Source organism: Delphinapterus leucas, chromosome 15 (genome assembly GCF_059928025.1).
Source record: "Delphinapterus leucas isolate spDelLeu-1000000601 "Yukka" chromosome 15, BTC_Dleu_Yukka2, whole genome shotgun sequence".
Classification (NCBI taxonomy): domain Eukaryota; kingdom Metazoa; phylum Chordata; class Mammalia; order Artiodactyla; family Monodontidae; genus Delphinapterus; species Delphinapterus leucas.
Window position 1 is genome coordinate 41045864 of NC_143143.1, and position 16676 is coordinate 41062539.

The 16676-nt window shown below is 45.9% G+C and overlaps 1 long non-coding RNA gene across 1 annotated transcript; it reads right to left on the reverse strand.

The window, feature by feature from the left end:
- Nucleotides 1-7347: 7347 nt before the first annotated feature.
- LOC111185057 (uncharacterized) lies at nt 7348-15380 on the reverse strand. The gene is made up of 3 exons (XR_002647467.3): nt 15161-15380; nt 12739-12886; nt 7348-12636 (listed from the first exon to the last, which is right to left on the reverse strand). It is a non-coding gene; the product is annotated as an uncharacterized LOC111185057 (long non-coding RNA).
- Nucleotides 15381-16676: the final 1296 nt, after the last annotated feature.

A 16676-nucleotide genomic window follows, 5' to 3' on the forward strand; every position in this document is an offset into this window, starting at 1 on the left:
TTGTTTTGTCCCTATTTTTCCTCTCCTACTGGAAGTTCATAGAACTCCTAACTTTTAAATCCCATCATTTTATCATTAATTTTGTGGAATTATGTGGTATCATTAAGACCAAATTAAGTCAGAGTTGTTCTCTGACAAGTCACATATGCAGTTAGGTTAAATATCTATCTTGAGCTGGAACTTACTGTCAGTTGGCAAATATTTTTGTCATTGCTTGAGCAATTCAGGAAGCAGAGATTTTAGTAAATTAAATTGTAACATTTAGATTGATATGGGATAATTAGTTTCCCTCTATATTATTTGTTCAAATAAAAGCATTAATGAAAACAGTTAATTAAATCCCTTGCTTTGGTTGTCCTTGTTATGTTCCCCCCCAAAATAGGAAATCAGCAAAAACATAAAAATAAAAAATAATAAGCATTCACCTGGCAGGTTGACAGGTTTCTACCGCTCAGAAGGGTAAGCAACATGAGAAGTGTTATGTTTCTTTTACCATGTTCACCATAAATTGGCAATGTGACCCCCTTTATTTGAAGGATAAGAATGCTCAGACCTAATTTTGTAGCTGTCCTCCCGAAGCATGGAATGAAACACAATAGCTTTTACTTATTTCCCTGGATACTCTAATCCCTCCCTGCTTTACAAGTATCTTTGAGCTGTTCCTCCCTCTGTATCCACAGCAACGTGAAATCCCACCGGAATTATCTGCTGTGGAAATGCAGGTGCACTTGTTTAATGTTTCATTGGCCTGAGCGCTTCACTTGAACTTTTTTTGGTTCCACAGCATGGTGACCTTTGATTTTGGAGCAGAGGGCTCACAATGATGCTAGATTTCGTTTCTGTACGTTAAGCCGATACCATTAGACCTGAGATCGTGCTTTTACCGATGTGCTGCTGCTTCTGCCATCTCGTCTAACACATGTCCAAACCAGGATGCACCCCGTGACCCACTTCCATGTACAGGAACTTTTTTATAAAAATTCATTAATTAATTTATTTTTGGCTGCGTTGGGTCTTCGTTGCTGCGTGCGGGCTTTCTCTAGTTGCAGCGAGCAGGGGCTACTCTTCGTTGTGGTGCGTGGGCTTCTCATTGCGGGGGCTTCTCTTGTTGTGGCGCACAGGCTTAGTTGCTCCGCGGCATGTGGGATCTTCCCAGACCAGGGCTCGAACCCGTGTCCCCTGCATTGGCAGGCAGATTCCTAACCACTGCACCACCAGGGAACTCCCTGCAGGAACTTTTTGAATATTCATAGGTAATCAGAATAAAAGCCTTAAATGTTTTATATCCATATTTCATCCTCAGAAGAGCTAAGATCTATTTGTACATTATAAATAGTATAAAGACTTTGGACTGATACTCTTATATAGTTATAAATTTAAGAAATCAAATATTGGATGTTTCTAAATCAGATGACAGAGATAACTATCACAGCAAAATATGAGGTTGAAGATAAAATGGAAATGCTGATGGTAATTTCATATAAAGTCATGAAAGAGACAGGGAACCTTCATGGAATAGCAAAAAGGTTGATGTTACAAAGAAGGGTGAAGAGGCTAGGTTAGGCCCCAACCATAAGGGCCTGAGATACCATGCTCATGAATTTGGACTTAGTATTTTGGTTATAAAAATAGGTAACATTCATTGAAAATGTTTTGTGTAGCAGGCAATGGTCTAAGCATTTTACAGATATTATTTCATCTCATCCTCACAGCACCCCTGTGAGGAGCTAGGTTCTATTATTCCCATTTTAGTGGCTAGCAACTGAGCCACAGAGAGGTTGAATAACTTGCTCAAAGTCAAAGAGTTAGAAAGTGCTCGGGCCAGGAGTCCAGTGAGGCAATCTGACCCCTGAGCCCATGGTCTTAGCTGCTCTGCTCTGCGTCTACCAAAGCGGTGAGCAGACATAGACGTGAGATGGGATTTAATTTAAAAAGAGGTTTCCAGTAGCCGTGTGGAAGATGGGCAGGAGAGAGGCTTGTGCCGGGACGACTAACCCTGAGACTGTTTTCTCTGGGCAAGAAGGTGAGCGAGGGCAGTGTGTCCTGGGAATGGCAGGTGTTGGGCATTCAAGAGATGTGGACGACGTATACATGACTGGACATGGTGACCAATTGTGGAAAGGGAGAGAGAGGGTAGGAGTTTGAGGTTGGCTCCCAAATTCCTAACTTGAGAGGCAGTCTGTTGACCATGCCTTTGATGAAGTTAAAAGAGGAGTGGGACTGGGCCACATGGACCTTTGTTTGGACACGTATTGAATTTGGGATACCTGTGGAGGGGCTACGTTAGGACTGATGGGCATCTGGAAATTAGGTTTCTAGCTCAGAAGAAAACTATAATGTAAAGATGTAAGATGAAGTTGTGGTGTCAATCACATCACCCAGGGAGCTGGGCATGGAGACCGGGAAGTTTGGCAAAGGATAGATGGGGCACGGAGGAGGAGCTGGCGAGGAAAGCAGTCTTCAAAGAGAACCTTAAGACAGTGCTGTCTCAGACCACGTGTTCTATGGCTGTAGCTCCTGGGTGTGGCCTCCTGCATGGTCCCAGCTGTCCACATGTCCTCCAGCCCTTGTTCCTCAGGATTCCCACCAGCAGTGGCACCCCACCCACCATTGGTAGTCCCTGGATGAGCCCCAGAACCCTGCCCACACCTCTGCCTTCACTCAGTCAAACACTGTGGAGTCGGCTGTCTACTTCCTGCTCAGACCCTGACTGATACAAGCATCTTCCCTCATCACCACCCCCACCTTTCCTTTAGGAGTCAATACATAGAGATTTCTAGTTGCTTTCTAGTGTTTATCCTGTACTTTGTCCTTGACAACGGAACCCTGGGCAGTGTGGTTCTTGGAAAACCCATTGTGTTTCTCTTTGAAAAGCCACATTTCTCAGCCTCCCTTGCTGCTATATATGGCCATGTCACTAAGGTCTCCCACGTCAGCAGAAATGTCATGTGAGACTTTCAGGGAAGCTCTTTAATGGGCATCCCTTTCTACCCATTCCTCCTCCCTTCTGCCTGTAATGTGGATGTGGGATGTGATGGCTGGAGCTGCAGGAGCCACCTTGGACCTGAGGTGACCTTGCAAATGGAAGGCACACATTGAGAAGTGGAGAAGCAGGGCCTGCTGACGGCGTGGCTCCACCTGTCAGCACTAGACAGGTCACTTCCAGGTTTCTTAAGTGGAGTTGTAAGAAAAACTTGCTGGGATAGGGAGAGGGAGAGACAGGAAAGGAACTTGAAGAGGAGACAGGGTTAATGGGACACCCCTCCCTTCTGAATGGGGGGAATGGAAGATGGCTCTTGTAGTTGTATCTGGAGGTGGCAAGAAGGGAAATGGAGGGAGGGGTCTTGCCAGGGGACTAGTTTCTGTTTTCCTTATGACGTGGGAGATGTTCTCACTTGAGAATGAGAAAGGGGGATAGTAGGGAGAACAAGAAAGGGTGAAGTAGGGACCTTGAAGATTGGATATAGAACCAGAACAGCCACAATGAAGAACGCAAAAGGAATTTGGCTAAGGCTAGAGAAGAAGGGTGGGAAGCTGGTTCCTTAATAGATAAAAAGTAAGAAAATGCCCCTCCCCCGATCTTTTGGCGAAATCTTTAATTGTACAATAGCATAATTCAGGGTAATACAGTGTGGTAATTCGGCAATTTACAAGTCATTTTACAAGTGATCCACGTTGTTAGATAGTTCAGACTGTTCAGTGCCAAAGAGATTGTTTCTTTAGTAAAAAATACCGCTGGATAATTACTAATCCACTTATTCACATAGAGACGTAAAAGAAGCCTGCATATAATTGTATTATTAGTACAACATAAACCACATTTTAGCCCAGATAAATTTTGACCGCGTGTAAGTATAAACACATATTATTATTTGCATTTTCCGTTAACTGGTAATTGGTGTGTTTGCGGACTGCAGCCGTAAGCAGTCGGGGTTAATTGTGACCTTTATGTTATTTGAACGTATTCAAAAGTTTTATTCTTATTATTAGGGGATAAAATGTGCTTGCTTTTCTTTGTATCAAATAAGAATATTCATTCTTAAATGACACACATCCTTAGAGACTTTAAAGCAAAACCCTTCCTAATATTTAGCTATTTTTAAATGTCAGGTGCAGTTGAGTTTCTTCCATTGCCTGCCGTGCCATCACCAAAAGTCTCCTGCTTTTAATGGTACTTAACGGATTGTCCGCAAATTGATAGCATTTCCACGTTTGGAAATTTTCCAGTTTTCTCCTGGGAAAAGAGGGCAGGTGTTTTCCTCTAACTTGGAGAAGGTTTATTTTTCTGCATTTGGTTGGTCTAAGGGGAGGGGTGAACCAAGAAGAGATTTTTAGAAAAAAAAAAAATGTTTTTCTCATCCTGCTGAAGCGCAGGAGATCAGCCCACCCATAAGACGTTGCTGACTGTAGCTGGAAGGCAGATCTGCAGCAGGAGTATCTTAAATATTTCAGGGAGACACAGAGGGAGCGCTGAGGAGCGTTCGCTTAGTGCTGGCCGTGCTGCTTACCATACCTGGGGGACTGGTCCCTGGGCCACCTGGGTGAGTGCAGAGGGCACTACTTGAGGTCAGAAGATGTGGCTTTCATTTCCGGCCCTGCTGCTTCTGAGCTTTGTGACCGTGAACAAATTACCTACCGTTTCCAACCTCGATTTTCTTCTGTCTGAAATACAGAGAATACAAACCTGCACCGCCCCCCTGCCACCACCCCCGGCAGAAATTGTCCTGAAGATTAATCTCTATGACGATACCCATAATCATGCCTCGGGCCCTGGAAAGCCTGATGCAAATAAATTATGAGGCAGCTTTGCTCTTGAAAGGAATCTTCTAGAATTCTCTCCTCTGTGATGCTGTGCTCTCCTGATCTGAGTAGTTACATATATCTGAAAGTCATAAAGCTAATGTTGACTATGGGAATTAGATGAGCTTTGCATCCCTGTCCACAGTTTGGGGTCTACAGGGCAGTGAAGGCCAAGGTTAGATGAGGAGATGCTAAAGCCAGATGGCCTGGGTTCACACCCAGCCTCCAGATTACCTGGCTGCACCGTCTTAGGCAAATCACTTTGCCTCTGTTCCGCAAAATAACATCGGGGTAATAATAGTACTGATCTCATCGTACTGCTTCCAGGACCCAATGAGGGCCTTGCAGAGCACTGGAGTGTAAGCACTCAGCAAGTTTCACCATGGTGGTTAGAATTCCAGGCCATCTCTCAGAAGGAGTCTGAAACTCAAACTTGGCGTTAACTTATACTAAATTTACCTGCTTCCTCCCCGTTTGGAGTTTTATTTTGTTTTACTCTGAGAAGCAAATTTTAGAAAGTTAAATGGCACCTGCCTTCACAAGGCCACAGCTTTTGGAAGTTTCCGCCATTAGCTGCTCCAGCACCCTCTCGCTTCTTTCATTTAAATGGTCGGTTCTCTTGGAAGGTTTGTGCAAAAAGAGTTGCTGCGTTCAAAGAAAGACTCAACGATTGGAAGACACGTGAAATAAGGTTAAATTGAATTGCAATAAACTTTCACTGAATTGTGCTTTACCTCTTTTTTTTTTCTTTTCTTTCTCCTTAGCTCTCACCTGAAGTTCAGTAATCTCACCCTGATTTCAACCCACGGACTCCCAGGAAAAAACCTTCTGGGCACTGAACAAAGGAGGTTTTTAGCAAGCGAGTATGTATTCTATTTTCTTTTTTTTAATTTTATTTTATATTGGAGTATAGTTGATTTACAATGTTGTGTTAGTTTCAGGTGTACAGCAAACTGACTCAGTTATACATATACATGTATCTCCTCTTTTTCAGATTCTTTTCCCATATAGGTTATTACAGAATATTGAGTAGAGTTCCCAGTCCTATATAGTAGTAGGTCCTTGTTGATTATCTATTTAATATATAGTAGTGTGTGTATGTTAATCCCAGTCTCCTAATTTATCCCTCCCCTGCTTTTTCATTCTGAAGGCTGAATGTCCTAATTTGTGTACAGTCCTTTTTCTGCTAAACGGTAGAAAAGGGAAGTGGCAGGCCTGAGTTCAGATGTTCCTTAAGAGATACAAATCCAGGTTAAGAGTGAATAGCAGGTCTGGGAGGATGCCGGCCCTGTTCCAAACAACTGGGACGGGTCTGTGACCCAGACACCACCTGCTTTTGGGTTCTGAGTGACACTCCAGGGCATGGGAGCTTGGTGACTATATTTGCATCAGACCAGGCAACTTGCCGGAGGGAGCTAAAGTCTGGGCCCCTCCGTGGGGTGAGGGTCTCAGGCCCACCTGGCCCTTTGTCATCAGGGCTGGTGAGACAGAGGTCTTCTGAGTCCTCTGAGTCTGTCATTGTTTCTGTCCCAGTAGAATCAGTCTTTGACAACACCCCTTCTAGAAAATGCCACTTCATTATCACACAGCTTCCATTCATTTTAATTTCCTGTAGCAAAGCATGAGTACAAGAATGATTAGGCTCCCTGCCTCTAGAAACAATGTCCCAATTTTTCCAACAAGGAGGGAGGAAATTGTTCTCTCTCTCAGAGAGGGGGGGGTTCATTTTAGATCCACAAGGAAGGACCCTCTTTCCTCTGTGAAAAAGGCTGACTTTGCCTTCAAACTGTGAGAAAAACGGCAGTCTCCTTGCCAGCAGAACTAGGCTCATTTTGACCTAATACTTTGATCAGACTATAAACTTTGAGGTTTGGGGAAGGACATCATTAGGGTGCAGTCAAAAAGATGTGGTTTTTTCTTTTTTTTAAAAAATTTATTTATTTATTTATTTTTGGCTGTGTTGGGTCTTCGTTTCTGTGCGAGGGCTTTCTCCAGTTGCGGCGAGCGGGGGCCACTCTTCATCGCGGTGCGCGGGCCTCTCACTATCGCTGCCTCTCTTGTTGCGGAGCACAGGCTCCAGACGCACAGGCTCAGTAGTTGTGGCTCACGGGCCTAGTTGCTCCGCGGCATGTGGGATCCTCCCAGACCAGGGCTTGAACCCGTGTCCCCTGCATTGGCAGGCAGATTCTTAACGACTGCGCCACCAGGGAAGCCCCAAGACGTGGGTTTTGAGCCAGGTCGATGAATTCAGATCCTGCTGCCACCACAAAGGGGATTTCATCTCTCTGAGCTTTGGGGGTTTTGACTGGAAATGTGTATGATAAGCCAGCCTTGATGGAGTTTTTGGTTAAAATTAGCCTAACACCAAGTTCTGGCTGAGCATGGAGGATCAGCCCACGTACACCCCCTTCCCTCACTTTCCCTTCTTTCCACATGACATGATTCCCAGGAAATGCTGGTGTTCCTGATAAATGTCTCATGAGGAATTTCATTCAGTCGGCCTGGCAAAGGTTCTGTCAGTCCAGGTCAGGTGTGTTCCAGGAGAGACAGGCTAGCAAGTGATGCTCTGCTGGCCTGATTCTGTGGGGACCTGCGTGTGGCTGGGTGCATGGTCACCTGGGGTCTCTGCCTCTGTCCTTCCCCCTCCACACTCCCAACCCAGTAGCCAGAGCAAGGCTGCAGAAACGTGAATCAGATCCTGTCAACTCCCGAGCGGCCTGGAGCTTCTCTGTCCAGTGTGGCGGCAGTGAGCCACATGTGGCTGCTTAAATTTCAATTAATTACAGTTAAACGGGATCAAAATTCAGCTCGTTGATTACATGAGCCACATTTGAAGTGGGAGGCTAGCCACGTGTGGCTCGCAGCCCTATCAGACAGCCCAGCTGCAGAAGGGTTCTGTAGTCACAGAAATTTCCAGATGCTCTGATCTGAAATCTGCCCCTGTTCTGCTGGCTCCTCCGACCCCCTCTTTTACTGTTTTTGCCCTTGTTCTCTCTGCTGTCACCACACCAGCCTACTTGATGTCCCTCGAACACAACAGGCAAGTCCTCACCTTGGGGGTCTTTGCTTTTCTCTCTTCAGGTCTTTGCTGAAATGTCAGCTTTTCCATGAGACCTACTCTGACCATCCAGTCGTCCGCAGCAAACTCTCCAACACTCTATCCTCCTTCTCTGCTCTCTTTCTTGCTACTGAAATCCTTGTAAATATTATACAGTTTGCCTTTTTAAATTGTTTATTCTGAATCCTTCAACTATGATGTAAACTCCACAAGGGCAGGAAATTTTTGCCTTTTGTTCACTCATGGGTTCCCAGCATCTGGGACAGTGCTTGGCACTTAGCAGGTGCTCAGTAAATAATGTCAAATCGATGACAGTTACCTCCGAAAGTACCTGAAGAAGTCCTCTCCATCAGGGTGTAGACAGGGACTAAATAACACAGCCATATAAGATGTCTCTGGATGGGTACCTGCATGTTATCCTCTTAGAAACCACAAATTGAAACATCAACAGGATGTTGCCTTTCAAATGTTCCTCAGACCCCAATACAGGAAATTGTGTCTGGTCATGGAGTTTAGAAAGAACAAGTGCATTGATATCCAAAAATTTAATGATTCAAATTCCTCACGCCAAATACAAATTCTGAACTTTTCCGTAACCAGTGTTTTGATTTATTATTGCTGTTACTAGTTTTTGAAAAGCCATGTTTTGTCTCCCCACCTCCCCTGCCCAAACCCCGCCCTGTCCAGCCTCTGGTGGACGTGCTAATGATGTGCCCGGGATGCAGCAGAAAGGAGGGCAGAGGGAGGAGAGGAGGAACCGGCAGTGGGAGAAATCCACTAATTGGACAATCAGCTGTGAATAACTGAAGGTTAATTATGATGTTCCTTCTTCTGGGAGCCTCACGATAAACCCTTGCTGGAAACCTCTGAGGTTCTTTCCGGTCCTGCAGGGTTCTGATTGCATGAAGTGCAGGTCCTCACCACACTTACGTTTATTCCTCTGGAGTTTGCTCTTAATTTTGTACCTGGAACTTTAGGCTAAGTCTTCCCATCACTAGATTTGGGGTCACTGCAACTTTGAGCAAGCTGGCCACTCTCCACATATGTCCTGTTCCAGCAATTCCCCCATCCTGCATTTCTACTTTTTTTCTCCTCCTTATTACCTGTCTCCAGAATGTTCTGTGAAGACAAGCTTCCACATTATTTTTGCGTCAGAGTCAAGGTCACTTGAGAAACACGAAGTTTCATTGACCTACCTTCTTTGGTTCCTTCTCTCTCTTCCAGAGGACTCTAGTGGAGATATTTCTCTTGTCCTCAAGCCTGGAGATGGCCCCTGCCCTGTGGGAATCTTAATGCTCATTAACTCTGCTTAGGAAATAATTTTGGAGAAATACCATTTACAGTCTCCAATATCTAGTCTCACTGCCTCATGGGTAAATTAAAGAAGGTCCAGCATGTATTCTAATATCCGAAACAGATAGGCATCAGCTACACGCAGTGTAAATTTCTCAGTTTCGAAACTGAGAAATGTCATTCCATGTGGTCACAGGCTGTAAAAGCAAGCACCCCACATTTTTCAGTGCTTCCTAAGGTCCCTGCAACCCCAGCGTTCCCGAGGGCCAGTTCCCACTGGACAGAGCTTCAGATTTTATCTCTGAACTATGCATTCTGAAATTATCAACACCGCTGGCCTACTGTCATTAGAAATAACATTGTCTTAGCCTTCCCCAAATTTCCCCTGGGAACTTTCATCTTCGAGCAAATCCTCATATGACGAATCTCTGTGCATTAACTATATTTAATTTTTCCTCATCTTGGACGGCTGACAGTACTGCTTCTGTTAGGAATGGATCACATCCCAAGTAAGAACAATCCCTCGTGGGTCTCTCACAGATGTATGAAATCAGCGAAGCCTCCTGTTTTCCTGTAAAGCTACCAAAATGGCTTTTTATAAGAGAATTTCATCTCACTATCTGTTATTTCCCTGTGGCAGACCAGCCCCCGATTTTCTTTTCTTATTAAGAAGAAATTTTCTTGTTTTTAAGTGTCATTGTGTGGAGAGATACAAAGCCCAGACTCCGTTCTCTTTCACAGGCCCTATAACAGGGTCTAATGTGCATCCATTACCAGGATTCTTTTTGTGTGGTGAGAGCAGACTCATGCGTGAATCAAAAAGAAAAACTGTTCTCCCATTACCACTTCAGAATCCTGTTTGCCTCCCAGGAGAGTAAACAGGATTGTGTACCATTAATATTATTTGGAATAATACCCTTCACATATGCATCCCACTTGACAGACAGCATCTCTTACATTCTTGTGTCCATCCCTCGCAATGCTCGAGGCATGTGAGGAGGGGTCGTTATCTCCTGCTGAGAGGTGAGGAAACTGAAGTTCTAAAAAGGGATGCAGAGTCCCCAGGGTCCATTTGCATTGGCGACAGAGCGGGGACACAGATCCTGGCACGGGGAAGCCTAGATTTAAACAGACTCTCACTGTTCTGCTGCCCTACACTCTGCGTCTTCAGAACAGGGTTATTAAAACGTCATGTACATGAGGTCAAACCTTCCAGAAAATTCTGGAAACAACCCTCACAGAACTCTAAATAAACCCAAAGCCACAGGAAACCCACTTTTCTCCCATTACAGTATTGTGTTCACCCTCGAATAGAACCCAGAGAAGAAAACCTGTCTACCCTGGGCCTGCTCTTATGGAAGCAGCAGTCCCCGTAAATCACCTTTACCCTGAGAAGTGACCCCGCCCCCAGAGTCCCCAGGGATTGTACTGGATGCAAACATAATTCCCTAATGGACATTTTCTCTAAATAAAATGCGTTTTGTTGTTTTGGCATGAATCCATACACTAATTCTAAGAATGAATCATTTATTGAAAAGCCTTAGCAAATAGACAGGGTTCTTGATGTTCTGGACCTTGACCCCTGCCTGTGGGAATCCTCAGATGTCACTTTCTTCATGCTCATTCGCTCTGAGTCTGTGGTCAATATGACAGTTGTCAATATGACAGATCAACCGCTAAGGTAAATTTACACCCGCTATGAAATGGAAGCAAGAGTATATATGAATGATTACACGCACACACACACACACACCCCCCCTCCCTGTTGTGGACTGGTCTACTCCAGGCAGAACAATTTAGCTTTAATGGGAAGATGTCAATTTGCAGCTAAGTGTCTCATAAGGACAAATCTCCTGGCTAGCCTGGGTCCCGGTAAACTCCCAGCAAGAGCACAGGCTCGGCCAACCAGGGGACTTGAACCAGCTCAGCAGATGTCTAATTAATGCCCGCTGTCAGCTGCTCAAATGTCACTGATGGAGCCTCTCTCTCCGCAGCCACTGTTATAATGACAAAGATCACGCGTTGATGTCGCTGTGCTCCTGGGTCAACGTGGTGGTTGGTAAAATGACTGCCATAGACCGAGCAGCTAAGCAGGTCATTGTTTCCAGAGAAGAAGTCGTGCTCTATGACCACCTTGTCCTCTGCACCGGGCAGCAGTACCAGGTGAGCCCTCGGGGATGGCAGGGGTCACATGCTGACCAGGCCCACGTCTCAGGGTCAAGAGCGTGCCTCCCACCTGCACATGTGACCGGAACTGGGTCCAAAACCCTCCTGGAAACCCATTCCAAGAAAAACATTCTGCTCAAGGATAAGAATCACAGCAAGTTGGAGAAATGTCATCCTTGAAGCTGTTGTCCAGAAGTCTAACACGTACTGCTCACCAGAGCAGAATCCAGGCGCAGCCCGGCGTGCGTCTGTGGAAAATTAATTTATGCTTCAAGAGGCTAACATTTGGCGGTGGTGATGGGCTTGCGAGAAAGTATTTCAAACATGCGCACCTTCTGTCAGCCTTATTTTATTTTGTCTCTCGGTTACAAAGCTAGGAAGTGTGTCTGGTTGCTTACCTGGTGACCGTGCTTTCCAACTCGATTAAATTCTCAAGCCACATTCCAGGGAAGTGTTGCAGGATGTGACCTATTCAACGTCCGACAGAAGCGAATTTGAACATTCTTGCTTTGCAACGCTGGAGCATTTCATGCAGAAATGCCACAGAAATAGGGCATCTCTTTGATGAAAAGAGATTTAGATGATGGAGTCCTTTCATTACATTTTCTCTCAGGGACTGGATAGGCCTCCAAGCTGGGTTTGTAGGGAGTTATCCACTCTCCACCCCAGGCACTGGTCATGTTTTTCTGCTCCTGTCCTAGGCCACCTTGGGGATGTGCTCAGGCCTGCTTCCCACAGATGAGCCACGGGTGGCCGGCCTGGTGGGGATAGACAGCCCAGCAACTGCGCGCATCACTGACTTCCAGCGCTGAGCCTGGGCTACCCACTGAGAGCACCTGGGGCACTTTTGAAATAAACCCAGGCCAGGGCCCCGCCCCCAGAGGCTCTGTTTTAATTATTCTGGGGATGAGTGGGGTCCAGTCATCAGTATTTTTTTGAAGCTCCCAGGTGATTCTAAGCTAAGGTGGAGAAACACAGACTTGAACTTTCTCGACCTAGAACCTCATCTGTACCTTAGAGCAGCACTTCTCAAACTGCCATGTGCACACACATCCCCTGTGCATCTCGTTAAAATGTAGATGCTGAGCAGGGGGTGGGGGGTGGGGGGCTGTGGCTGAGATACCTCGGTTCTAACACGTTTCTGGGTAAGGCCAAGGCCGCTAGTGAGGGGACCACCTGAGGACCCAGCTTGGATCAGCGCCTGAGTGATTTCTTTTCTTTCTTCCCCTTCCTCCTCCCCTTCTTCCTCTTCTCCTTTTCCTTCTTCTTCTTTTAAAGCAATCCAATTCTCAAAGTGTAGGAAAGGATTTTTTTTTTTTCTGGATAAAGGAGAAAAATAAACTGGTTACTTAAGTACTCCTCTTTTTCAAACGTGAAACCAGAAGAAATCACCAAGCACCCCTTTGTCCCCCCTCACCTACCCCTCCGAGTTCCAGCTGCTGCCTGCGACCGTGGACTTGGGAAAATGTGACAGGAAGGCCCCGGCCAGCTGTCCAGAGACTCAGGCGTCTGCCCATGTGTGCCCAGCTGCCCCTGCGGCTTTAGTCTGTGGTACATTAAGCTCTTGCCCTTTTAACAATGGGAAACACGAAATGAAGTGATAAAGAGAGTTTCAATTTAATTTTTCCAGAAGGACATAAAGATTAAAAGTACGTAGACTGATATAAAAAAGGCAGCTGGATTCACTAGGAGCTTCCGGCTCGAATTTCTTTCCCTGTTTCCCTTCTCCGCCACTCTCACGGTTTTGCCCCAATTTTGTGATTTAAAAAAATACCAACAAGTTAAAATGATGAAAATAAGCAAGAAGACTACCTGTTATAAAATATAATTACAAATCTTAACCTCTAATCTGACCTGTAAATGGCATGTGCCAGTCTAAAATATCGTGCAATACATTTGATATCCAAATCCATAGCACTTATTTTTTTAATCAGAAAATCCATGCACAAGATACAGTGTGCTGCAGGGCTGCGTGTGAGGGGCCCTGGTCTCTACTTCCAAGCCCTCTCACCAGGGTCAGCCATTCTGAGGCATTTCTGTTGTTCGTTCTTCATTGGTTACCTCCCAGAACTACAAACAATGTGTTTATAGAAGTTTTCCCCTTGATCGGTCAACTTCCGACATTACCTATGACCTTTCCGCTTTGGACGATGAAGGTTTTTCTAGCTCACGTCCAGTACCCTCTAAGCCCCTCCCCAACCCCACGGATGGATTTGATTATTTTTATTGGTGAGCACATGCCGGTTCTGAAAAGCTGTCTGCAAGACCTTATAACCAGGGTCCCCGAGCCCCATCCCTGGCTCATGGAGCATCGAGCAGAGACGGAGAGATGCCCACTCCCACGCCTGGGTGTGGGTCATCTCAGAGAGAGGAGGGATAAAAATGTATCAGCCTGAAGTCAGATGAGTTGGTGTGGGCCATGAGAAAACCGTGGCTGGGACTCCCACGGGGTGGTGCTCGGGAGGGGGGGGGGGAAGCCAGCAGGGGGCGGTGAGAGCATGCAGCCGGGCGAGGGCAAGTGGGGTGTGAGCTCTGGTGAGCTTGGTGTGGGTGAGCAACGGATGTGGTCTCCAAGGAGGCGAGTTATGTCTCAGATGGGAGATAGAAGAACGTGGCATCGGGACAGTGCAGGCCCAGGCGAGAGCCTGCTGCAGAGGGTGGACAGAGCTGCACGCATCAGGGTGCTACCGCTTGTTGTTTGGCAGCGCCCAGCATGAAGAGACCTTCCTGTGTTGGGGTGGATTAAAGGGGAAAATAACAGCATGAGGCCAAAGAAAAGAGGCCGTTTTAAATCAAGACTTCAGATTCCCTGAGGCTTCTCCCATCAGAGCCAACATCTCCTCCCCTTGAATCTGGGCAGGCTTGTGACAGCCTTGACCGGCAGACTACAAAGGAAGTGACATGGCATGAATTTAAGTCCAAGTCAAAGGCTAGGCAGCTTCTCTTTGCCTGTGGGAACAGTGGCTCCTGGAGCCCTGAGCTGCCACATAAGGATTCCAGATACCCTATGACCGCCGTGCTGGAAATGCCATACATGGGTTCTCCAGTTGAGGGTTCCAGCCGAGCCCAGGCTCTCAGCCATCCCTGCCAAGGCCCCAGACATGCGAGTGAAGCCATCATGGACCCTCTAGACCAGACCATCCATACACTGAATGTCACCAAGTGCCCTCTATCGATAACACATGGAATAAAAGGATTGCCCAGCCAAGCTCTACCCAAACTTCTGGCCACAAAGTCATGAAAGGTGATAAAACAGTGGTGGTTTAAACCACTAAGTATTGGTGTGAGCTTGTTGCAAAGCAAGAAACAACTGGAACAAAAAGATAACAGAAAAAGAGAAAAGAGAACAACATCTAGAAAAATCAGAGCAAGGACATACTTTTGAAAATATTCCAGAAGGATCCTCCCCCTCTCTCTCTCTCTGTCTCTCTCTCTCTGCCTCTCTCTGCCCCTCTGTCTCTGTCTCGTCTCTCTCCCCAGGACACTGTGCATCATCCTCATTATGGCTCCATCACAGGAGCCAAAGACACTTGAAGAGCAGAGGCTGAGCTGAGAAGGCCACAGGGTGAGATGAAAAGGGAGATGGGGAGTAAGAAAGGATTGGTGTTAAATCTCCATCAAGAGACAGACCTGCTTCTGTACAAGTTGGTGAAGTCAGCTGGAGACCAATCACAAAACTCCCCTGGAGGGTGGAGGCAAAGGGCAAAGGGATACACTGGGTGCCAGAGACAGGAAGATGTGCTAGAAGTGGAGGCCATGCCTGGACAGTGCTTCTCCCAAAGAAGAGGCCCAAATACATGGAATAGAGACAATAAAGATATGCTAGAAGAAAACTTTCCTTACCTGAAAACATCATCCAGTTGACCACATTCTTGGCAAAATCAAGGAAGAATTTTCTCAGCTAGTTACATTCTGATGAAATTTTGGTTCTATGAGAACGATAGGGAAAACAATGAACAAACTTCAAGAGAAAAATAGCAGATTACCTCCCCCCACCCTGCCTAAAAAAGAACAAAAATAAGGCAAGGCAAATAAGGCAAAAAATTACCTCTCCAGCCTTCAGTGGTTTAAGAAAATGAAACTGGCTGCTCAGAATTTTGAAGAAAATGGGCGGTTCTGTCATCGCATGCTCGCCTAAGTGTATCCTATTGGAGGATGGCAAAATGTGTTCTTTATGGGCCAGGCCTGAGAAAGAAGATCTTCCGTGGTCTTTAATTCGCACTCTGGATAACGGAGACAGAGAAGAACTGGACACAGTAGTATAAAAGGACACATGGCAACACCACAAACAAAAGGTAATCCAAATCATTTTTATAAATCTGAGAATAAATCCAAGATGGGCAATAATGAATCTTACTCTAAAGTAATCTAATCAAAACCGAGTTCTTAAAAAAAGAAACCAAAAAAACCCAAGTTCTTGAAAATAGGGGGAGAGGTGGCCAAGGAGGACTATGCAGTGTCTTAAATGGGGAAGCACAAAGGCAATGTTTCATTCTTGACTCTTATATTTAGAGGAAATAGGTTAAAGAATGCTTTTGAGCAGCCTAAATAAATTCACCTTCCAAAAACTGGAGAAGATAAAAAGGAAGAAAACATCCTTCATGTAACCAGAGGCAAGAAAAGAAAGAAAATAGCCACGATGCTTACACTTGAAAGTATGAACCAGAATGGCATAAGGAAAAAAAACCTAACAGTTGTAACAGCGAGTGTCATGGTTTTAAATTGCCCCCATTACAAGATCAAGGATCTGTTTTTACATGGACGTCGAAATACAAGAGGAATAAAAAACGAACCACACTCAGAGTTTAAGAGTGAAAAGATAGTTCCAGGGGCACCAGCCAAAGATGTCAAGCAAATTCAAACAGCTGTTACGAGCAGCAGCAATAGTCATATCCGGCGAAGCAGAATCAGCTGGAGAAATAAGAGCACTGATCCTGACAAAGGCTGAAATTCGTGACGACGACGTGGAGGTCACGAGCCCGTTACTTGGCACAATGTGGTTGTGTCACAGAGTGTATCGCAGGACAGAAGTGCACCTGCAGCATGACGTGCATTTCTTGGTGTCACATGTAAGGGAAGGAACCAGCTGAAGCACCTCCAGAGATAAGAGGTCACCCCGGATGTTTAGCCAGAGGGGCAAAGAGTCCGATGGCTGAGAGTGTTCGTGTAGAAATGAATTCGATTCAGTGTGGCCTGGGGAGCAGATAATGACAGACATCAGAAGCCATGGGACTACAGCGCGCATCCATCCTAAGAAACTACCTCCTAAGGGTCAGAGCCTCCGCCAAGAGGGACTGTCCGACCCCCGGGTACAGCGGGCAGCCGGCAGGAGAGGTCAGAGCACCTGACCTAGGTCGAG